This window comes from Schistocerca cancellata, chromosome 3 (assembly GCF_023864275.1).
Source record: "Schistocerca cancellata isolate TAMUIC-IGC-003103 chromosome 3, iqSchCanc2.1, whole genome shotgun sequence".
In the NCBI taxonomy this organism is placed as follows: Eukaryota; Metazoa; Arthropoda; class Insecta; order Orthoptera; family Acrididae; genus Schistocerca; species Schistocerca cancellata.
This window is the reverse complement of record NC_064628.1, coordinates 565,496,954-565,516,873: the sequence shown is the minus strand read 5'-3', so window position 1 is coordinate 565,516,873 and position 19,920 is coordinate 565,496,954.

Here is a 19,920-nt window from a genome sequence, read left to right as displayed (position 1 = left end):
CACTGCACACATTTCTGTTGGTAGTAGAATATGGACAATATTTGAGAAGTTGGGACTCTTAGTGTTTACATGTGTGTTAATAATTCAGCAAGGGACTGGATAACAGCATTGCTGGTTCTAAGGACAATTCCAAAAACTTTGTGAATGCACAAGTGGTGGTTATGGACTTGCTCTATTATCCGCAAGACTTTTCGAAGGTGATTGTGCACCCGCACAGTCACAACAGATGGCTGCTGGCCATCTCTACAGGGACTACAGTGGGTCTGCATCTTTGATGACCCACCAATACCATTATTTCTACAAGGACTACAGGGCGTCTGCTCTGTGACCACCTACCTAACACTCTTCTTCAAAACGTCGAATGACTCTGCTGTGGTTTTGCTCTGTTGTGGCCCATTACCTGTCAGCATGTCAAGAGTCAGCACTGTCTTTCAGTTGGAAGGACAACACTACTTCTTCAAGACTGCATGGAAATCCACTACTTCCGTGTGCATTGTCTTTTACTGCTCAGACTTTGAGAAAAGAAACGGCAGTTTCACTGTGATGAACAATATGGACTGTCTTTATGGACTGTGAGAAAATTTTAGCTTTTGACCAACATTGTATAAATAAGTGTGTGCATTTGATATCTTTGTTATTGTAATTATGAAAAAAAATTTTCAAATCATTATTGGCCACTGCCCAAAAATATTTTGTAAAATTTTTATGGGGAGCATGGGGACTATGTAAGTAGGCTGTTTATATTTTCTTATTGGCAACGTTACGTAGCGCTCTGTATGAAAATCACTGGCTGTGCTGTGTGCAGTCTGTGGCTAGTTTGCATTGTTGTCTGCCATTGTAGTGTTGGGCATCGGCAGCTGGATGTGAACAGCACGTAGCATTGCGCAGTTAGAGGTGAGCCGCCAGCAGTGGTGGATGTGAGGAGAGAGATGGCGGAGTTTTGAAATTACATATATTATGACTAGTGATGATATTAAGGTAAATACAGTGTTTGTTCTCTATTAAAATCTTTCATTTGCTAACTATCCCTATCAGTAGTTAGTGCCTTCCGTAGTTTGAATTTTTTATTTAGCTGGCAGTAGTGGCGCTCGCTGTATTGCAGTAGTTCGAGTAACGAAGATTTTTGTGAGGTAAGTGATTTCTGAAAGGTATAGTTTAATGTTACTCAGGGCCATTCGTTTGCAGGGATCTTTGATAGTCAGATTGCGTTGCGCTAAAAATATTGTGTGTCAGTTTAAGCACAGTCTCGTATACAATTCTTCTAGGGACGTTTCAATATATAGAGGGTCTATACAAGGGCGATGTACTTGAGGGCAATGTTATAGAAATGGAAGAGGATGTGGATGAAGATGAAATGGGAGATATCATACTGCGTGAAGAGTTTGATAGAACACTGAAAGGCCTAAATCGAAACAAGGCCCTGGGATTAGACAACATTCCATTAGAACTACTGACAGCCGTAGGAGAGCCAGTCCTGACAAAAGACTATCATCTGGCGAGGAAAATGTATGATACAGGCGAAATACCCTCAGACTTCAAGAAGAATTTAATAATTCCAATCCAAAAGGAAGCAGGCGTTGACAGACGTGAAAATTACCAAACTATCAGTTTAATAAGTCACGGCTGCAAAATACTAATGCGAATTCTTTGCAGACGAATGGAAAAAGTGGTAGAAGCCAACCTGGGGGAAGATCAGTTTCGATTCCGTAGAAATGTTGGAACACGTGAGGCAATACTGACCCTACGAGATATTTTAGAAGCTAGATTAAGAAAAGGCAAACCTACGTTTCTAGCATTTGTAGACTTAGAGAAAGCTTTTGACAATGTTGACTGGAATACTCTCTTTCTAATTCTGAAGGTGGCAGGTGTAAAATACAGGGAGCGAAAAGCTATTTACAATTTGTACAGAAACCAGATGGCAGTTATAAGAGTCGAGGGACATGAAAGGGAAGCAGTGGTTGGGAAGGGAGTGAGACAGTGTTGTAGCCTCTCCCCGATGTTGTTAAATCTGTATATTGAGCAAGGAGTGAAGGAATCAAAAAAAAATTCGGAGTAGGTATTAAAATCCATGGAGAAGAAATAAAAACTATAAGGTTTGCCGATGGCATTGTAAATCTGTCAGACAGCAAAGGACTTGGAAGAGCAGTTGCACGGAATGGACAGTGTCTTGAAAGGAGAATATAAGATGAACATCAACAAAAGCAAAACGAGGATAATGGAATGTAGTCGAATTAAGTCGGGTGATGCTGAGGGAATTAGATTGGGAAATGAGACACTTAAAAGTAGTAAAGGAGTTTTGCTATTTGGGGAGCAAAATAACTGATGATGGTACAAGTAGAGAGGATATACAATGTAGACTGGCAATGGCAAGGAAAGCGTTTCTGAAGAAGAGAAATTTGTTAACATCAAATATAGATTTAAGTGTCAGGAAGTCGTTTCTGAAAGTATTTGTATGGAGTGTAGCCATGTATGGAAACGAAACATGGACGATAAATAGTTTGGACAAGAAGAGAATAGAAGCTTTCGAAATGTGGTGCTACAGAACAATGCTGAAGATGAGATGGGTAGATATAACTAATGAGGAGGTATTGAATAGAATTGGAGAGAAGACAAGTTTGTGGCACACTTGACTAGCAGAAGGGATCGGTTGGTAGGACATGTTCTGAGCCATCAAGGGATCACCAATTTAGTACTGGAGGGCAGCGTGGAGGGTAAAAATTGTAGAGGGAGACAAGAGATGAATACACTAAGCAGATTCAGAAGGATGTAGGCTGCAATACGTACTGGGAGATGAAGAATCTGGCACAGGATAGAGTAGCATGGAGAGCTGCATCAAACCAGTCTCAGGGCTGAAGACCACAACAACAACAACAATGCCCCAAAAGACAACATTGTTCCATCAGTTTTGTGTGCCTGTCAATGGGTGAACTGACGTATTAGATAGACAAAAATTACATTGTTGACTCATAGATGAAGTCTTGTGAATAAAGATATGGTACTGCTCTCCAGGTGAAAAATTTTGACCGATAGTCAGACGTTCTTCGCACCCACCAAGAAAGACCGAATGAATGTACCAGCCGCATTACATCTAAATGATTATCATCTGATAAGTGACGATGTACAACTATCGTGAAGCAACTTGTAGCATCGACGTAAATTGACAAAGGTTTTCGAGGTTTTCGATGACTTGTGGAAAAAATATTAAACCGTCACAAACACAGAGTTTACTTGTAATTTAGCTTTTTCTTTCAACCTTCATTTAGGGAATGTAATTACGTTAGTGCGACATTTATTAGTAATCCTCTGCTAAATTGCAGTAGAATAAATAAAGTGCCACAAACCCCGCAAGTGATTGAGATCATCGGGTGTATAGCGTGCATTCTACAGGGATTTGTGTCTGTCTATGTTTGTCCTGATGTATTAATAGGCAGACAAATTTACATTGTTGACTCATGGATAAAATCCAGAATAAATCTGCAGCACAAAAATTTAGACAGACAATTAGACATTCATTCCACACGTAATTCACGAATGGTATTAGTTACAAACGGAAAACAAATATGCTTGATGACTGCTAGGAGTGACAGAGTGTATAACTGATGAACGCGAAACTGAAACTTAAAACGAAGGGAGAGCCAACTTTCGGATTTGGAACGTTGATACATTCGTTAACAATCACTCTGTCACAGTGACGGAAAAAAGTTCTAGAATTGTCAAACCGTAACTGAAAGTAAATTTTCTTGAAACAACCCCTGGAAATGTATACAAGCTTTCTGAAGGGTTGCAAATAACGAATACACTCTGCTTTAATATACAGGGGAAAGGAAGCGGTGGAAGCGAATTTTTAATCGTGATAAGTATGGGAGGCTTACAGAAAGTCGGACAGAGGCCGCGCACACTGAGGCGAAGGGAAGAGCACCCAAACAAAAGCATTCGCAACAGGACACACAAAGCGCGTCTGTCTTTTTATGTCCACTGTAGGCATGGGGAGAGGTGGGAATGGGTTGCTTATGTCGCTTCATGCAGGGGCAACCGTTGGCCTGTTCATTTACGCGAACACTGTGACACTGTGGTACAGTGAAGACGTGCAGTCTGCCGTTGTGTGCGGTGAATCACTGTGCAGAGTGCAGTAAATTATTGTTACGCTTGTATTTAGAGGGCAACTGCTCTGTGCGGTATTTGTTTAAGTGTAAGTGATGGTTACGTACGCAAGTGGCCGCAGGAAAACAACACTCCACCAGTGTAATGAGGGCTTCACAAGTGGAACTCTCTGTAGAAACGTTGGACCCATTATTTGTTTTACAAGTCCAGTATAATCATATAATGTTATGGGAGCTAATCATTACGTCAGACACTAAAATTGCAGTAAGATAATTTCGTTTAAAGCGGAACGTAGGCCTGTGCAGTAGTTCTTGTTGTGGTGTGTCTTCCTGTAAAAAGTGGTTAATTGTGGAATATTCGCGGAAAATCGACAAAAATTTAGCGAATCATCTAACAACTGCAAATATTGTCATTTTATGGTGTGCTCGCAGGGTATGCAACTGTGGTGTTAGTTGTTATACATTTAAAGTTCCGTATGAAGTATGTCTCCTTGCAAAAGTATTTGCAGAATACAAAGCGGGGGCTGGAGGAAGGGACAATCGATAAAATTTTAATAACTGCCTAAAAGCTGTGAACAGTGTCATATGGTGATGGCTGTTAATCATTTGAAGCCACGTATTTTACGTGTGTTTCCTGAAAATCCATAAAACAGCAGCGAAACATTTATGTGCATCGTCTACAAAAATCAGTAAAATGTCTCACGAAACACATATTTAAGTATATCTTCTTAAAAAATGATGTAAAATCGCAGCAAAACACAGGTAATTTTGTATCTTCTACGAAAGGGGGGAAATGAAATGTTGTCTTCTTAAAAAACGCTGATCTCATTTCATGTCGCTATAATGCATTCTAAAATCTGTTAAATAAACAAGAGATCTCAGCGGAAATTTAAATAATTAAAACACTTAGTTACTTAGCGGTTACATGTTGTGACATAACATCAAACAGGTCGTAAACAGAATATCGTGAACGTTAATGTGTACAACGCCACAATATTCTCTTTTGGCTAGATAAATCTTTCTATCGAAAAAATTATAGTTACGTCTATAGCTCGATAGATAAAAATGTTTCAAGTATTAACCAAACGGCAGTACACACACGTCTTAGCGTGCTATCATTTGCAATAAACCTCGCTTCGTTATCCTGAACCGGTTATGAAATACGACGGGAGTTACGACCAAATTATTCACATTTCGCAATAAAAGAACGCTGTCGCAACTATAGCAATGCTCCCGTTCATATAAGAAGCATTATCTTGAGAACGGTGATATACATCGGACTGCTCTCAGCTTTACATACGATTTCCCTGTGTTAACTACATTTCGTACACTGAAATGAATGATGTAAAACAAACCATGGGTGTGTGTGTTGTTTTTAGCATAAGTTAATTTGAGAAGTGTGTAAGACTAGTGACAGATAACCTCAGCAGTTTGGCCCCTTTGGAATTCATACACATTTGAACATTTTTGAGCAGGTTTATGGAAGAGAAACTATGAAAGAACACTAGGATACATTTCACTTTCGTCATGGGTTTCTAACATCCTGCTAGAAACTTCAGGACAGATGTAATTCTTAAGCGTGAAAGAATATTGACATACATGTGTGCTTGTCTTTGCAGTGATTCATTTCTAGATGCCTTTTAAAGTCAAGAACTTGTTACAGTAACTGGATTTACTGTAGACTTTCGACTATCCGGCTCTTGGCTGTCTGACCCCGTACTATCCGGCCTACTTAATTAATATCGTAATAATTATACGTCTTTTGTTCTTCTAGCACATCTGTAGTCACAATTACAGGGTGGGGCAAATAACAGTGGCCTGAACGCAGCATGTCATTCTCAATGGAGAGAAGTCTTCCGAAGTAAGAGTGATTTCAGGTGTGCCGCAGGGGAGTGTCGTAGGACCGTTGCTATTCACAATATACATAAATGACCTTGTGGATGACATCGGAAGTTCACTGAGGCTTTTGGCGGATGATGCTGTGGTATATCGAAAGGTTGTAACAATGGAAAATTGTACTGAAATGCAGGAGGATCTGCAGCGAATTGACGTATGATGCAAGGAATGCCAATTCAATCCCAATGTAGACAAGTGTAATGTGCTGCGAATACATAGAAAGAAAGATCCCTTATCATTTAGCTACAATATAGCAGGTCAGCAACTGGAAGCAGTTAATGCCATCAATTATCTTGGAGTACGCATTAGGAGTGATTTAGAATGGAATGATCATATAAAGTTGATCGTCGGTAAAGCAGATGCCAGACTGAGATTCATTGGAAGAATCCTAACGAAATGCAATCCGAAAACAAAGGAAGTAGGTTACAGTACGCTTATTCGCCCGCTGCTTGAATACTGCTCAGCAGTGTGGCATCCGTACCAGATAGGGTTGATAGAAGAGATAGAGAAGATCCTACGGAGAGCAGCGCTACGGAGAGTCTACCGTATTCTGTATTGGGGGCGGCGAAACTCAGAGCGGCAGACGAAATCATCACGCCTAGAACTGTAGGAATATTCAGCTCAGGGGAATCACGTTTGTAGCAGTCAAAGAGTTAAGTGTTTCACACACACACGCACACAAACACAAACACAAACACAAACACACATTCGTATTTACTCAAAAAATGGCTCTGAGAACTATGGGACTTAACATCTATGGTCATCAGTCCCCTAGAACTTAGAACTACTTAAACCTAACTAACCTAAGGACAGCACACAACACCCAGCCATCATCGTATTTACTTCTCAGTCTTTTTATGAGCCATCCTACAATTTATAAATCATTCAAGTCTGAACTGTACGCAGAATCTATTTTGGCGGATTGATGTGATTCCATCATTTCATGTGTGATAAACTGCAATGGCCCTGAGTTCGTACCTCATTTCTTGAAACAAAAAGACGAACTCGTTAGGTGTAAGATGCGATGTTGATGTCGAATCTTTATGTCATAATTATTATTATTAAATCTACATCTACATCTACATGGATACTCTGCAAATCACATTTAAGTGCCTGACAGAGGGTTCATCGAACCATCTCCACAAGTCTATATTATTCCAATCTCGTATAGCACGCGGAAAGAATGAATACCTATATCTTTCCGTACGAGCTCTTATTTCCCTTATTTTTTCGTGGTGATCGTTCGTCCCTATGTAGGTCGGTGTCAACAAAATATTTTCGCATTCGCAGGAGAAAGTCGGTGACTGGAATTTCGTGAGAAGATTCCGTCGCAGCGAAAAACGCCTTTCTTTTAGCGATTTCCAGCCGAAATCCTGTATCATTTCTTTGACACTCTCTCCCATATTTCGCGATAATACAAAACGTGCTGTCTTTCTTTGAACTTTTTCGATGTACTCCGTCGGTCCTGTCTGGTAAGGATCCCACACCACGCAGCCGTATTCTAAAAGAGGACGGACAAGCGTAGTGTAGGTAGTCTCCTTAGTAGCTCTGTTACATTTTCTAAGTGTCCTGCCAATAAAACGCAGTCTGTGTTTAGCCTTCCTCACAACATTTTCTATGCGTTCCTTACAATTTAAGTAGTTCGTAATTGTAATACCTAGGTATTTAGTTGAAGTTACTGCTTTTAGATTAGATTGATTTATCATGTAACCGAAGTTTAATGAGTTCCTTTTAGCACTCATGTGGATGACCTCATACTTTTCGTAATTCAGGGCCAACTGCAACTTTTCGCACCATTCAGAGATTTTTCCTAAATCGTTTTGCAGTTTGTTTTGATCTTCTGATGACTTTATTAGTCGATAAACGACACCGTCATCTGCAAACAACCGAAGACGGCTGCTCCTATTGTCTCCCAAATCGTTTATATAGATAAGGAACAGCAAAGGGCCTATAACACTACCTTGGGGAACGCCAGAAATCACTTCAGTTTTTCACTATGACTTTCCGTCAATTAGTACGAACTGTGATCTCTCTGACAGGAAATCACAAATCCAGTGTCATAACTGAGACGATATTCCATAAGCACGCATTTTCACCATGAGCCGCTTGTGTGGAACAGTGTCAAAAGCCTTCCGGAAATAAAGAAATACGGAATCGATCTAAAATCCCTTGTCAACAGCACTCAACACTTCATATGAATATGGAGCTAGTTGTGTTTCACAGGAACAATGTTTTCTGAACCCAGTTTTCTGGACTCTTAATAGACAGTTTTCTTCGAGGTAATTCATAATGTTCGAACACAATATATGTTCCAAAATCCTGCTACATATCGACGTTAACGATATGGATCAGTAATTTAGTGGATTACTCCTGCTACCTTTCTTGAATATTGGTGTGACCTGTGCAACTTTCCAGTCTTTGGGTACGGATCTTTCGTCGAGCGAACGGTTGTATATGATTGTTAAGTATGGAGCTAATGCATCAGCATACTCCGAAAGGAACCTAACTGGTATACATACTTGCTTTTATAAAGTGATTTAAGTTGCTTCACTACTCGGAGGATATTTGCTTCTACGTTACTTATGTTGGCAGCTGTTCTCGATTCGGATTCTGAAATATTTACTTCGTCTTCTTTTGTGAAGGCATTTCGTAAGACTGTGTTTAGTAACTCTGCTTTGGCAGAACTGTCTTCGATAGATCTCCATTGATATTGAGTGGAGAAGGCATTGATTGTTTCTTGCCGCTAACATACGTCACATACGACCAGAATCTCTTTGGATTTTCTGCCAGGTTTCGAGACAACGTTTCATTGTGGAAACTGTTGTAGGCATCTCGCATTGAAGTCCGCGCTAAATTTCGAGCTTTTGTAAAAGATCGCCAATCTTGGGGATTTTGCGTCTGTTTAAATTTGCCATGTTTATTTCGTTGTTTCTGCAACAGTGTTCTAACCCGTTTTGTGTACCAAGGAGGATCAGCTCTGTCGTTTGTTAATTTATTTGGCGTAAATCTCTCAATTGCTGCCGATACTATTTCTTTGACTTTAAGCCACATCTGGTCTAATTTGGAATGAGTGGAGATTGTCTTTCAGGAAGGCGTCAAGTGAATTTTTATCTACTTTTTTGAATAGGTATATTTTTCGCTTATTTTTCGGGGGTTTTGGGGATTACAATATTCAATCATGGTACGACATCCCTGTGTTCACTAATCCCTGAATCGGTTTTGATGCTCGTTATTAAATCAGGATTATTTGTTGCTAAGAGGTCAAGTGTGTTTTCACAACCGTTATCTATTCGCGTGGGCTCATGAACTAACTGCTCGAAATAATGTTACCAAAGCAAATATGTTGTGAGTGAAATACTACAGGTGGAGGATCCGCTCATCATATTGGACTGAAGCTGTTATAATGAGTGACCTCATTGGGTCATATCAAGCCTATTGATATCAGGGACTTCGAATTCGCCCATGTTATCATGTTCTACTTCTGCTACAAAGTGGCGTACCCAAGGTTGTGTGTATCAGTATAATACACTCTTGGAAATTGAAATAAGAACACCGTGAATTCATTGTCCCAGGAAGGGGAAACTTTATTGACACATTCCTGGGGTCAGATACATCACATGATCACACTTACAGAACCACAGGCACATAGACACAGGCAACAGAGCATGCACAATGTCGGCACTAGTACAGTGTATATCCACCTTTCGCAGCAATGCAGGCTGCTATTCTCCCATGGAGACGATCGTAGAGATGCTGGATGTAGTCCTGTAGAACGGCTTGCCATGCCATTTCCACCTGGCGCCTCAGTTGGACCAGAGTTCGTGCTGGACGTGCAGACCGCGTGAGACGACGCTTCATCCAGTCCCAAAAATGTTCAATGGGGGACAGATCCGGAGATCTTGCTGGCCAGGGTAGTTGACTTACACCTTCTAGAGCACGTTGGGTGGCACGGGATACATGCGGACGTGCATTGTCCTGTTGGAACAGCAAGTTCCCTTGCCGGTCTAGGAATGGTAGAACGATGGGTTCGATGACGGTTTGGATGTACCGTGCACTATTCAGTGTCCCCTCGACGATCACCAGTGGTGTACGGCCAGTGTAGGAGATCGCTCCCCACACCATGATGCCGGGTGTTGGCCCTGTGTGCCTCGGTCGTATGCAGTCCTGATTGTGGCGCTCACCTGCACGGCGCCAAACACGCATACGACCATCATTGGCACCAAGGCAGAAGCGACTCTCATCGCTGAAGACGACACGTCTCCATTCGTCCCTCCATTCACGCCTGTCGCGACACCACTGGAGGCGGGCTGCACGATGTTGGGGCGTGAGCGGAAGACGGCCTAGCGGTGCGCGGGACCGTAGCCCAGCTTCATGGAGACGGTTGCGAATGGTCCTCGCCGATACCCCAGGAGCAACAGTGTCCCTAATTTGCTGGGAAGTGGCGGTGCGGTCCCCTACGGCACTGCGTAGGATCCTACGGTCTTGGCGTGCATCCGTGCGTCGCTGCGGTCCGGTCCCAGGTCGACGGGCACGTGCACCTTCCGCCGACCACTGGCGACAATATCGATGTACTGTGGAGACCTCACGCCCCACGTGTTGAGCAATTCGGCGGTACGTCCACCCGGCCTCCCGCATGCCCACTATACGCCCTCGCTCAAAGTCCGTCAACTGCACATACGGTTCACGTCCACGCTGTCGCGGCATGCTACCAGTGTTAAAGACTGCGATGGAGCTCCGTATGCCACGGCAAACTGGCTGACACTGACGGCGGCGGTGCACAAATGCTGCGCAGCTAGCGCCTTTCGACGGCCAACACCGCGGTTCCTGGTGTGTCCGCTGTGCCGTGCGTGTGATCATTGCTTGTACAGCCCTCTCGCAGTGTCCGGAGCAAGTATGGTGGGTCTGACACACCGGTGTCAATGTGTTCTTTTTTCCATTTCCAGGAGTGTACGTTACACACATGTTGCTGGTGCTTCAGGTGAATATGTAACACAATCTCTTCATCAAAAGAGTCAGATAAATTCCTGTCCTGGACAAATATATTGAAATTAAGGTGGTCTAATGTACAGACATGATTACATGGCACCTCAGCGATCTTGTATTCTTGACCCAAAGTAGAGAAGAGTCCAGGAGCGTATGAAACAGTCTTTCGCTTAGATACAAATTCATACAATATTAAACTAACCTTGGATCATGCTAAATGTTAGTATATCCAGGTTGTACAGGATTTGACACCTCAGTCTCAGTTGATACATGGAGCTCCATGCTGTCTGTTTGTGAGACATAAATGCCCACAGAAATATGTATCGAAATCTTGGTAGCATCAAAAATTATACAGCAGATTGTAATTTATAAGGAAGTGGTACAATTCTTCTGGTGGACATAAATCGCCATATGAATCAAATTAGAAGAAATTATTCCTGTTCTTAATATACGTAACCCAGTCAGTTGCAGACCCTCCTGCAACATCTAGGATTACATCCCATCATTCGTCGCTTTTCTACATTGTCTTTGGCACCGTATTCCACATAAATATTCCGCAAAATATTAGGAATTGGAATTTTTGCACAATTTCAAGCATATATGAATTTATGAGTTGCCTATCAAGCAGAACGGCTAGGAGCTTTTATATTTATGACCAACACAAGCCCACTCCTGTGTGGTTTGAAGTAAAGTACTTTTCTGGCAGTGACAGATATCATCACCTTATTACACCTTTTCAACTCTCGCAGTGCTTAACATGCAGTGAGTAACATGCCTGTTGCATTCTTCACTCTTCATCCTATGTCTGCCACCTCTGCAGGTAAAGGACAAATAGCTGATAACCTGGCCAGTGCTGGAATTAAGTATGGGGTGATTCCACCAGATATCTTAGGCATTGGCAGAACTCAAGGTGTTTTAACACATATTTTCCTTATTCGTTTCGCTTCAGGATGGGCTTAGACGGTGGCAACGATGATTGGAAGCAATTTATTAAGCATCCTACAGGTTTGTTCTTCTGCTTCTTCACTTCTAGTCATGAGCAGTGACTGCAACTAGTCGAAAATTAATCCCAGCCCCCAGTTTAAGTTTGATTCACATTATTTTGTCACCTGTGAACGACACAACAGACTGCCGTAGGCTGATGTGCCTTCTTCATCGTATTTGCTTATCAGCTAACAATATTTGCTTGGCTCTATCAGCTAACATTCAGCCTTTAGCATGATATCCTACCAATTACTTATATGAATCATATGCTTTGCTTGTCTCAACCTGCAGATTGATCCCCATATAGCCACGTGCCAGACAGTTTTTCAGCCTTGTTAAAGTCAGTAATAGTTATATCCATGGATGTGTCATTCCACTGCTAACTAGTCACAAATACCTTGTTTACCATGTATAATGTATATCTTACCAGACACTTTGTGCCACCACGTACTCAGAGGGTCTGCAAACCTCATTTTTATATCATGTCATTAGCGTCCACGCACCTGGTGTGTAATGACAGGAAGTGGAGCCATTTAAATAAAGCTGTGTTCCCGCGATGTCTAATGCATCTACATGGTTACTCTGCAAGTGACATTCAAGTGCCTGACAGAGGGATCATCTAACCATCTTCAGAATTCTCTATTATTCCAATCTCGTATAGCGCGCGGGAAGAATGAACACCTATATCTTTCCGTACGAGCTCTGATTTTCCTTATTTTATCGTGGTGACGTTTCCTTCCTATGTAGGTCGGTGTCAACAAAATATTCTCGCATTCGGTGATTGGAATCTCGTGAGAAGATTCCGTCGCAACGAAAAACGCCTTTCTTTTAATGATATCCAGCCCAAATCCTGTATCATTTCTGTGACCCATGTTGTTGTTGTGGTCTTCAGTCCAGAGACTGGTTTGATGCAGCTCTCCATGCTACTCTATCCTGTGCAAGATTCTTCATCTCCCAGTAACTACTGCAACCTACATCCTTCTCAATCTGTTGAGTGTATTCATCTCTTGGTCTCCCTCTACGATTTTTACCCTCCACGCTGCCCTCCAATACTAAATTGGTGATCCCTTGATGCCTCAGAATATGCGCTACCAACCGATCCCTTCTTCTAGTCAAGTTCTGCCACAAATTTCACTTCTCTGCATTTCTATTCAATACCTCCTGATTAGTTATGTGTGACCCATATTCCGCGATAATACAAAACGTGCTGTCTTTCTTTGAACTTTTTCGATGTACTCCGTCAGTCCTATCTGATAAGGATCCCACACCGCGCAGCAGTATTCTAAAAGAAGACGGACAAGCGTAGTGTAGGCAGTCTCCTTAGTAGGTCTGTTACATTTTCTTAGTGTCCTGCCAATAAAACGCAGTCTTTGGTTAGCTTCTCCACAACATTTTCTATGTGTTCCTTCCAGATTAAGTTGTTTGTAATTGTAATACCTAGGTATTTAGCTGAATTTACGGCTTTTAGAGTAGACTGATTTATCGTGTAACCGAAGTTTAACGAGTTCCTGTTAGCACTCATGTGAATGACCTCACACTTTTCGTTATTTAAGGTCAACTGCTACTTTTCGCACCATTCAGATACCTTTCTAATCCATTTTGCAGTTTGTTTTGATCTTCTGATGACTTTGTTAGTCGATAAACGACACTGTCATCTACAAACAACCGAAGACGGCTGCTCAGATTGTTTATATAGATAAAGAACAGCAAATGACCTATATCACTACCAAGGGAATGCCAGAAATCACTTCTGTTTTACTCGATGACTTTCAGTCAGATACTAAGAACTGTCATCTCTCGGACAGGAAATCGAAAATCCAGTCACATAACTGAGACGATATTCCATAAGCACGCATTTTCACTCTGAGCCGCTTGTGTGGTACAATGTCAAAAGCCTTCCGGAAATCCATAAATACGGAATCGACATGGTTTGTGAGAAACACATCCGATTAAGAGTTCCTCTGTAATTCTTCTCTGCAAAAACTCACTAAAATTTCTCTACCTTCGTTTTCCTTTAAGATGTATGTTCTTAGGTTTGTCCACTGCCCTTTAGATCCTGTAAACTTCTCTCTTGACCAGTGCGGTAGGTAAGACTTATCGAATACAGTCTTGTATTCTGAAATGTAAACCCAATCTCCAACACAAAATCTTTGGTTGTGTAGATCCACCATTTTATTAGAACTGTACACTGTATTTAGAAGTTCATTACCTATCAGTCTCATTTTTATCACATGATATTTAGATCTGTTATACTGCCCAGTCATTTGTGGAAAAGTATCCAGTCAATTTCATGATCGTTAGTGCTTAAAACACATCCGCATATTCTTTTTTATCATTCTGTTTAACTGCTCCACAATACTCGCTTTAATGACAGAGAATGTAGAGTGTTGATGTATTCCATACCGGTCTGTTACCTTCCTGAAATGCTTCTAAAAAATTCGTCTCCTTGATCAGTTTGAAAGTCGTGTGGGCAACGGTTGTTCAGACACCTGTGAAACTTCCTACCCTATCTTTTCTTTCATAGATAGGGCCCAGGAGAATTAGTAGTACATACACATAACCATTACAATACAGGCACCTTTGGTCTAGGGGTAGTGACTTCATTTAGTAATATAAATTTCTTAGATCCAGGGATCGAACTACTCAATGCTTAAATTCTGAATAAATATCGTCAGAGATGGCCGCCAAAGAATTGTGGCATAAGAAGTCACCCTCATGCCAATGAATCTGTGAAAGAGGGTGGGGAAGTAGACAGAAGTTCAGGCCACTCTCTTACTCTTTGGGTCTTTGGGTGGGAAACTGCCACTACAGGATGAAAGAATCAGCGACTATTAATGGTAGGAGGATGCAGAAGGCAATGAAAACAATTGCATTAAACACTCATAATGCGAATACACAGCGCATGTAACCTTTAACTGAAAAAATGCCGTGATGATCTCTCCATTGGCAAAATATTCCAGGACAGGATGGGAAAAGATTGAATACCTGAGGAAAGGATAACGTTCTACAAATTGGGGTGTGGGATGTCACAAGTTTGAGCGTGAGAGGGAAACTAGAAAATCTGAAAAAGAGAATGATAAGTCTTAATCTAAATATGGTGGGGGTAACACCAACAGCAGCAGAAAATGGTATAACAGAAGTAAAATAGGAAGGTAGGCAGAGAGTGAGTTCCTGTAAACAGTTCAGTGATAGTGTGTTGAAAGCAAGCCAACACTGAAAACAATAGATCTGATACACTTTCTGATGTTGCATATGTGAGAAATAGACTATAAGAGGATATTCAATACTTAGTTCAGTACATAAAAGGAGAACAAAATCTAATAGTCATGAGATAGTCATAGTTGTAGGGGAAGAACAAGGAGAAAAGGTTAGGGGAGGTTATGGGCTATCTAGTAGGAATGAGAGAAGAGAAAGACTAATTGAGTTCTGCAATAAAGTTCAGCTAGTAATAGCGCATACTCGGTTCAAGCATCACAAAACGGGAGATATACTTGGGAAAGGCTTGAAAATACGAGATTTCAGTCAGAACACATCATGGTCAGGCCTCTTCCGAAATCAGATAATCGATTGTACGGCTTACCCAGGAGCATTTGTAGACTCAGATCACAATTTAGTAACAATGAAGAGCAGACTGAATTTTAAGACACTAGTCAGGAAGAATCAATGAGCAAAGAAGTGGAATACGGAAACACTAAGGAATGAAGACACATGCTTGAAGTTATCTGAGGCTAGCTCAGCAGGCAGTTCATTTGAAGAGGAATGGACATCTCTAAAATCATGTAATTTGGAAAGAAAAACATAAATACAAGGAAGAAAACTACGAAGAAACCGTGGACAGTGCAAGAAGCCCTTCAGTTAATCGACGAAAGAAGGAAGTATAACAACGTACACTGAGATTAAGAATGCAGAAATACAATTCACTTAAGGACGAAATAAAAAGGAAGTGCAGGGAAGATACGACGAAATGGCTGCATGAAATATCTGAAGAAACTGGAAGAACTTACTCAGTATATAGAACAGTCAATACGACCTTCAGAGAAATTAACGGCAAGGGTGGTAACATTAAGACTCCAATGGCAATTCCACTTTTAAATGGAGAAGAGAGAATGGATAGGTAGACAAAGTACACTGAAAGCCCCTGTGAGGGGAAATACTTATCTGATGACGTGACAGAAGCAGAAACAGTAGTCGACTGAGAAAAGATCGAGTATTAGAATCAGAATTTAAAAAAGCATGGAACACTTAAGATCAGATGAGGCAGAAGGCGTAGACAAAACTCCACCCCTGTTTCTAAAATCATTAGGGGAAATGGCAACAAAGCGACAATTCGCTTTAGTTTGTGAAATGTATGAGATTGCTGATATATCAGATTTTCGGGAAAACATCAACCACACATTTCCGAAGATTGTAAGGGTTTACATTTGCGAGACTTACCGTACAATCAAACTAACAGCTCATGCAACCAAGATAACGACAAGAGTAATATACAGAAAAATTGAAAAGAAAATTGACGATCAGTTTGGTGTTAGGAAAGATAATAGCGGTTCACAGTGTAAGCAGGACTGGAGAAAAATCGTGATACATAGGATTTGTTGATCGGGAACAAGCATTAGACAATATCAAATGGTGCAACATGTTTAAAGTTCTGAGAAAAACAGGGGTAAGCTATAGGGAAGAATGGATAATATACAATACGTACAAGAACCAAGAGGGAACGATAAGGCTGAAGCACGAAATGTTCAGATTAAAACGGATTTAAGACAGGGATGTAGTCTTTCTCCCTTCCTATTTAATCTATACATCAAAAAAGCAATTATGAAAATAAAAGAAAGGTTCAAGAGTGCGATTAAAATTCAAGCTGAAAGGATATCAGTGATAAGATTCGCTAATGAAGTTGCTATCCCAACTGAAAGTGAAGAAGAATTGCAGGATCAGTTGAAGGGAATTAACAGTTTAATAAACACAATATGGATTGAGAATAAAGTGAAGAAAGCCAGAAGTAATGTAGCACAAATGAGAACAGTGAGAAACCTAACAGCAGAAACCGTGATCACGAAGTAGATAAAATTAAGGAATACTGCTACCAAGTCAGCAAACTAATCGATGCTAGATGGAGCAAGAAGGACAAGAAAGCAGAGTAGCACTGGCAAAAAGGGCATTCCTGGCCAAGAGAAGTCTACTTGTATCAAATAAAGGTCTTAATTTGAGGATGAAATTTCTGAGAATGTACATTTGGAGCACAACATTGCATGGTGGTGAAAAATAGACTGTTATAAAACTGGAGGAGAAGAGAATCGAGGCATTGGAGACGTGGTACTGCAGAAGAATGTTGAAAATTACATGGACTGAAGAATTGAGTAGGAAAGCAGTATATGGAAAACAATGACTAGAAGAAGGAACAGTATTATTAGTCACATGTTAGGAAGTCAAAGAATAACGTTCATGGCACTAGAGGGAGCTGTAGAGGGTAAAAACCGCATTGAAAGAGAGAGAGATTGGAATAAAACTAAGAAATAATTGAGGAAGTAGGTAGCAAGTGCTACTATGAGATGAAAAGTTTGGCACTTGAGAGGAACTCATGGTAGTCATATCAAACCACTCAGAAGACTGATGAATAAAAAATTAAAAAAAAGCCATACATTGAAAATCTTTGAATTGCTCATGAATATTGCCCTATATCTACAAGATCTGCATTCCGCAAGTCATTCCCACCCTGTATCATAACGCTTCAACGCCAGAATGTTTTGCATAAACTGTTTATGGACTCCCTGGCTCACTGTCTCCATAATTATTCAGTAATACGTCGTTCTCAGAGCTATGAAATAATTGATATGATTTTTTCACATATATCCTGCAGTCGTCAATGTTCTGAGTAGTCATAATCATTCTATTATTTAGTTGCTATCATCATAATTACTGTATTCCAGAGGTCATGTATTCATTCCTTTGTGCTGAATGTCAGTACCTTCACAGTGGCTAACAGAGATCTAATAGTATTTTTGTATTTCCTGCGGTTTGGACTTTTAATTCTCCCATCTTGGGTGTTGTTTCTCCTGTGTGTTTTAGTCATATGTAGTAATATTGCATACATTTGCGTATCTCTTGGCTAATACTTGTTTGGTTTCGATATTTTTGAGAATGTTATGTCCACTAACCCATGTGTTCTTCCAAATGCCTCATCCCCAACCAATAGTGCATGCTTTCCCACCATGTAATGTTTATTCCTGCGGACACTGTATGTCACTTTTATTTCACTAACAGTGTGGTGATTAACGTTATCGTTAACAGTATATCATTCTTCTTCTTCCCCTCCTCCTCCTCCTCCTCCTCCTCCTCCACGTCCTCCCCTTCATCTTCATCTGTAATGTGTAAGATCCATTTCATACTTTCTGTTAGTGACTTAAAAATTTTCAAGAGAGAATGATCTCATTCCCAGTGTCACACTTTTAGCAATCATAATTTCCAACGAATAGTTATCTGTTTCTAGATGACTGCATTTTGTCAACATAGTATTGCATACCAAACTGATTTCAAGAGAGTAGACAACTTATATATTCCCACTGTTAGGGCATGGTTTCTTTCCATATGTTTAAAACTTGTTCCGTCTCATGAACCTTCGTGTTTACTATATTAACATCAAATCTTTCTTCCTACGCATCTTTCTGTACTAATTTTTTATGGTTCTTTACAGTTACCACACCGACAGTATTTCCCAATGTTGGCATATACGTAGTATGATGTTTAAGAGCTTTTTTGATATTTTTAATTTATGTAGTACAGCTTTTAAGACTTTCCTTTATTGCTTTAATTTTTGTATTAACATATAAAAGGAGGTTTAGCCTGTACATCATTCCCTCAGAGTCAGGGTATGACATGTGTGCAAATTTATTCATTGTATACAGTATACTCGCTCAGTTATGTACTGCTACACTGCCTTTTAAAAGGAAACTCCTGCAGGTTTCGTTAATACAGCCTGTCATTCAATTTATTGATTTTATCAATAACCTTAAACCTGTATTGTGTGTGGTTCCAGTAGTCATTACGTATGGTTAGGAATTCATTCAGTCTCATGCCAGTTCCTACATGTGCCTCATAAATGTGTTTTGTATTCACACACAAACTCCTTCAGACTCCTAGAGTACGTCTGACTCAAATAAGAAGTCAGCTCCCATATAACGGCCAAAACACAAATATTTTTTTGTATTTCATCCTGGCTTTTCACCGATACAGCGTCAAATATATGCACAATGTTTGGCTTTTCTGTCTCCAGCCGCAGGATATCACTGCTTTCACTGAATGTCATGGATGTTACACCACCAATATTTGACGGTAACTACTGTAACAGCTGTTAGTTTGGCTGCAATAATATTTTTGAAAATACACGTATATGCTAGAAGAGAATCCCATCACCAACGACAAAATAATATTGGTCTTGCTGCAGTTCAGTGAGCTAATTAGTCTGTCTTGTAGGATTATCAGGAAGGAATGATCCATTTATCTTCTTCTTCTTCCTCTTCTTGTTTTTGGTATCACTGCAGGACTAGTCACTTCTTCCAAAGTCCTTGTGATGAAGAAGTTTCGTTCGCTCAGTCATATGTGACTACAGGTTTTCATTAACATGCAGCGGACTTTATAGAGAGAAAGAAGACATAAGCAGCTCTTTCACTTTTCTTTTATTTACACATTCTTACTTATAGCTGTACATATTTACACACTTACATAGCAATGCCAGTTCACTACCCGTATCGGGCGTGGCTAGTTAATACTTGTTTCCATGTACTGATGTGCAGCAAGCGTCAGAGTTGAGCGATGATTTCTCCTCATGGGTTGAGAGTTTGGAATGCTTACTCCAACAAACTGGTCCTCATTTTCTCATAGAATTGCTGCCAGCTTAACCGCTTGCGTAGAACATTCTGAATCACATAACTTGCATACATTAAAGTTTTAAGTGTTATGT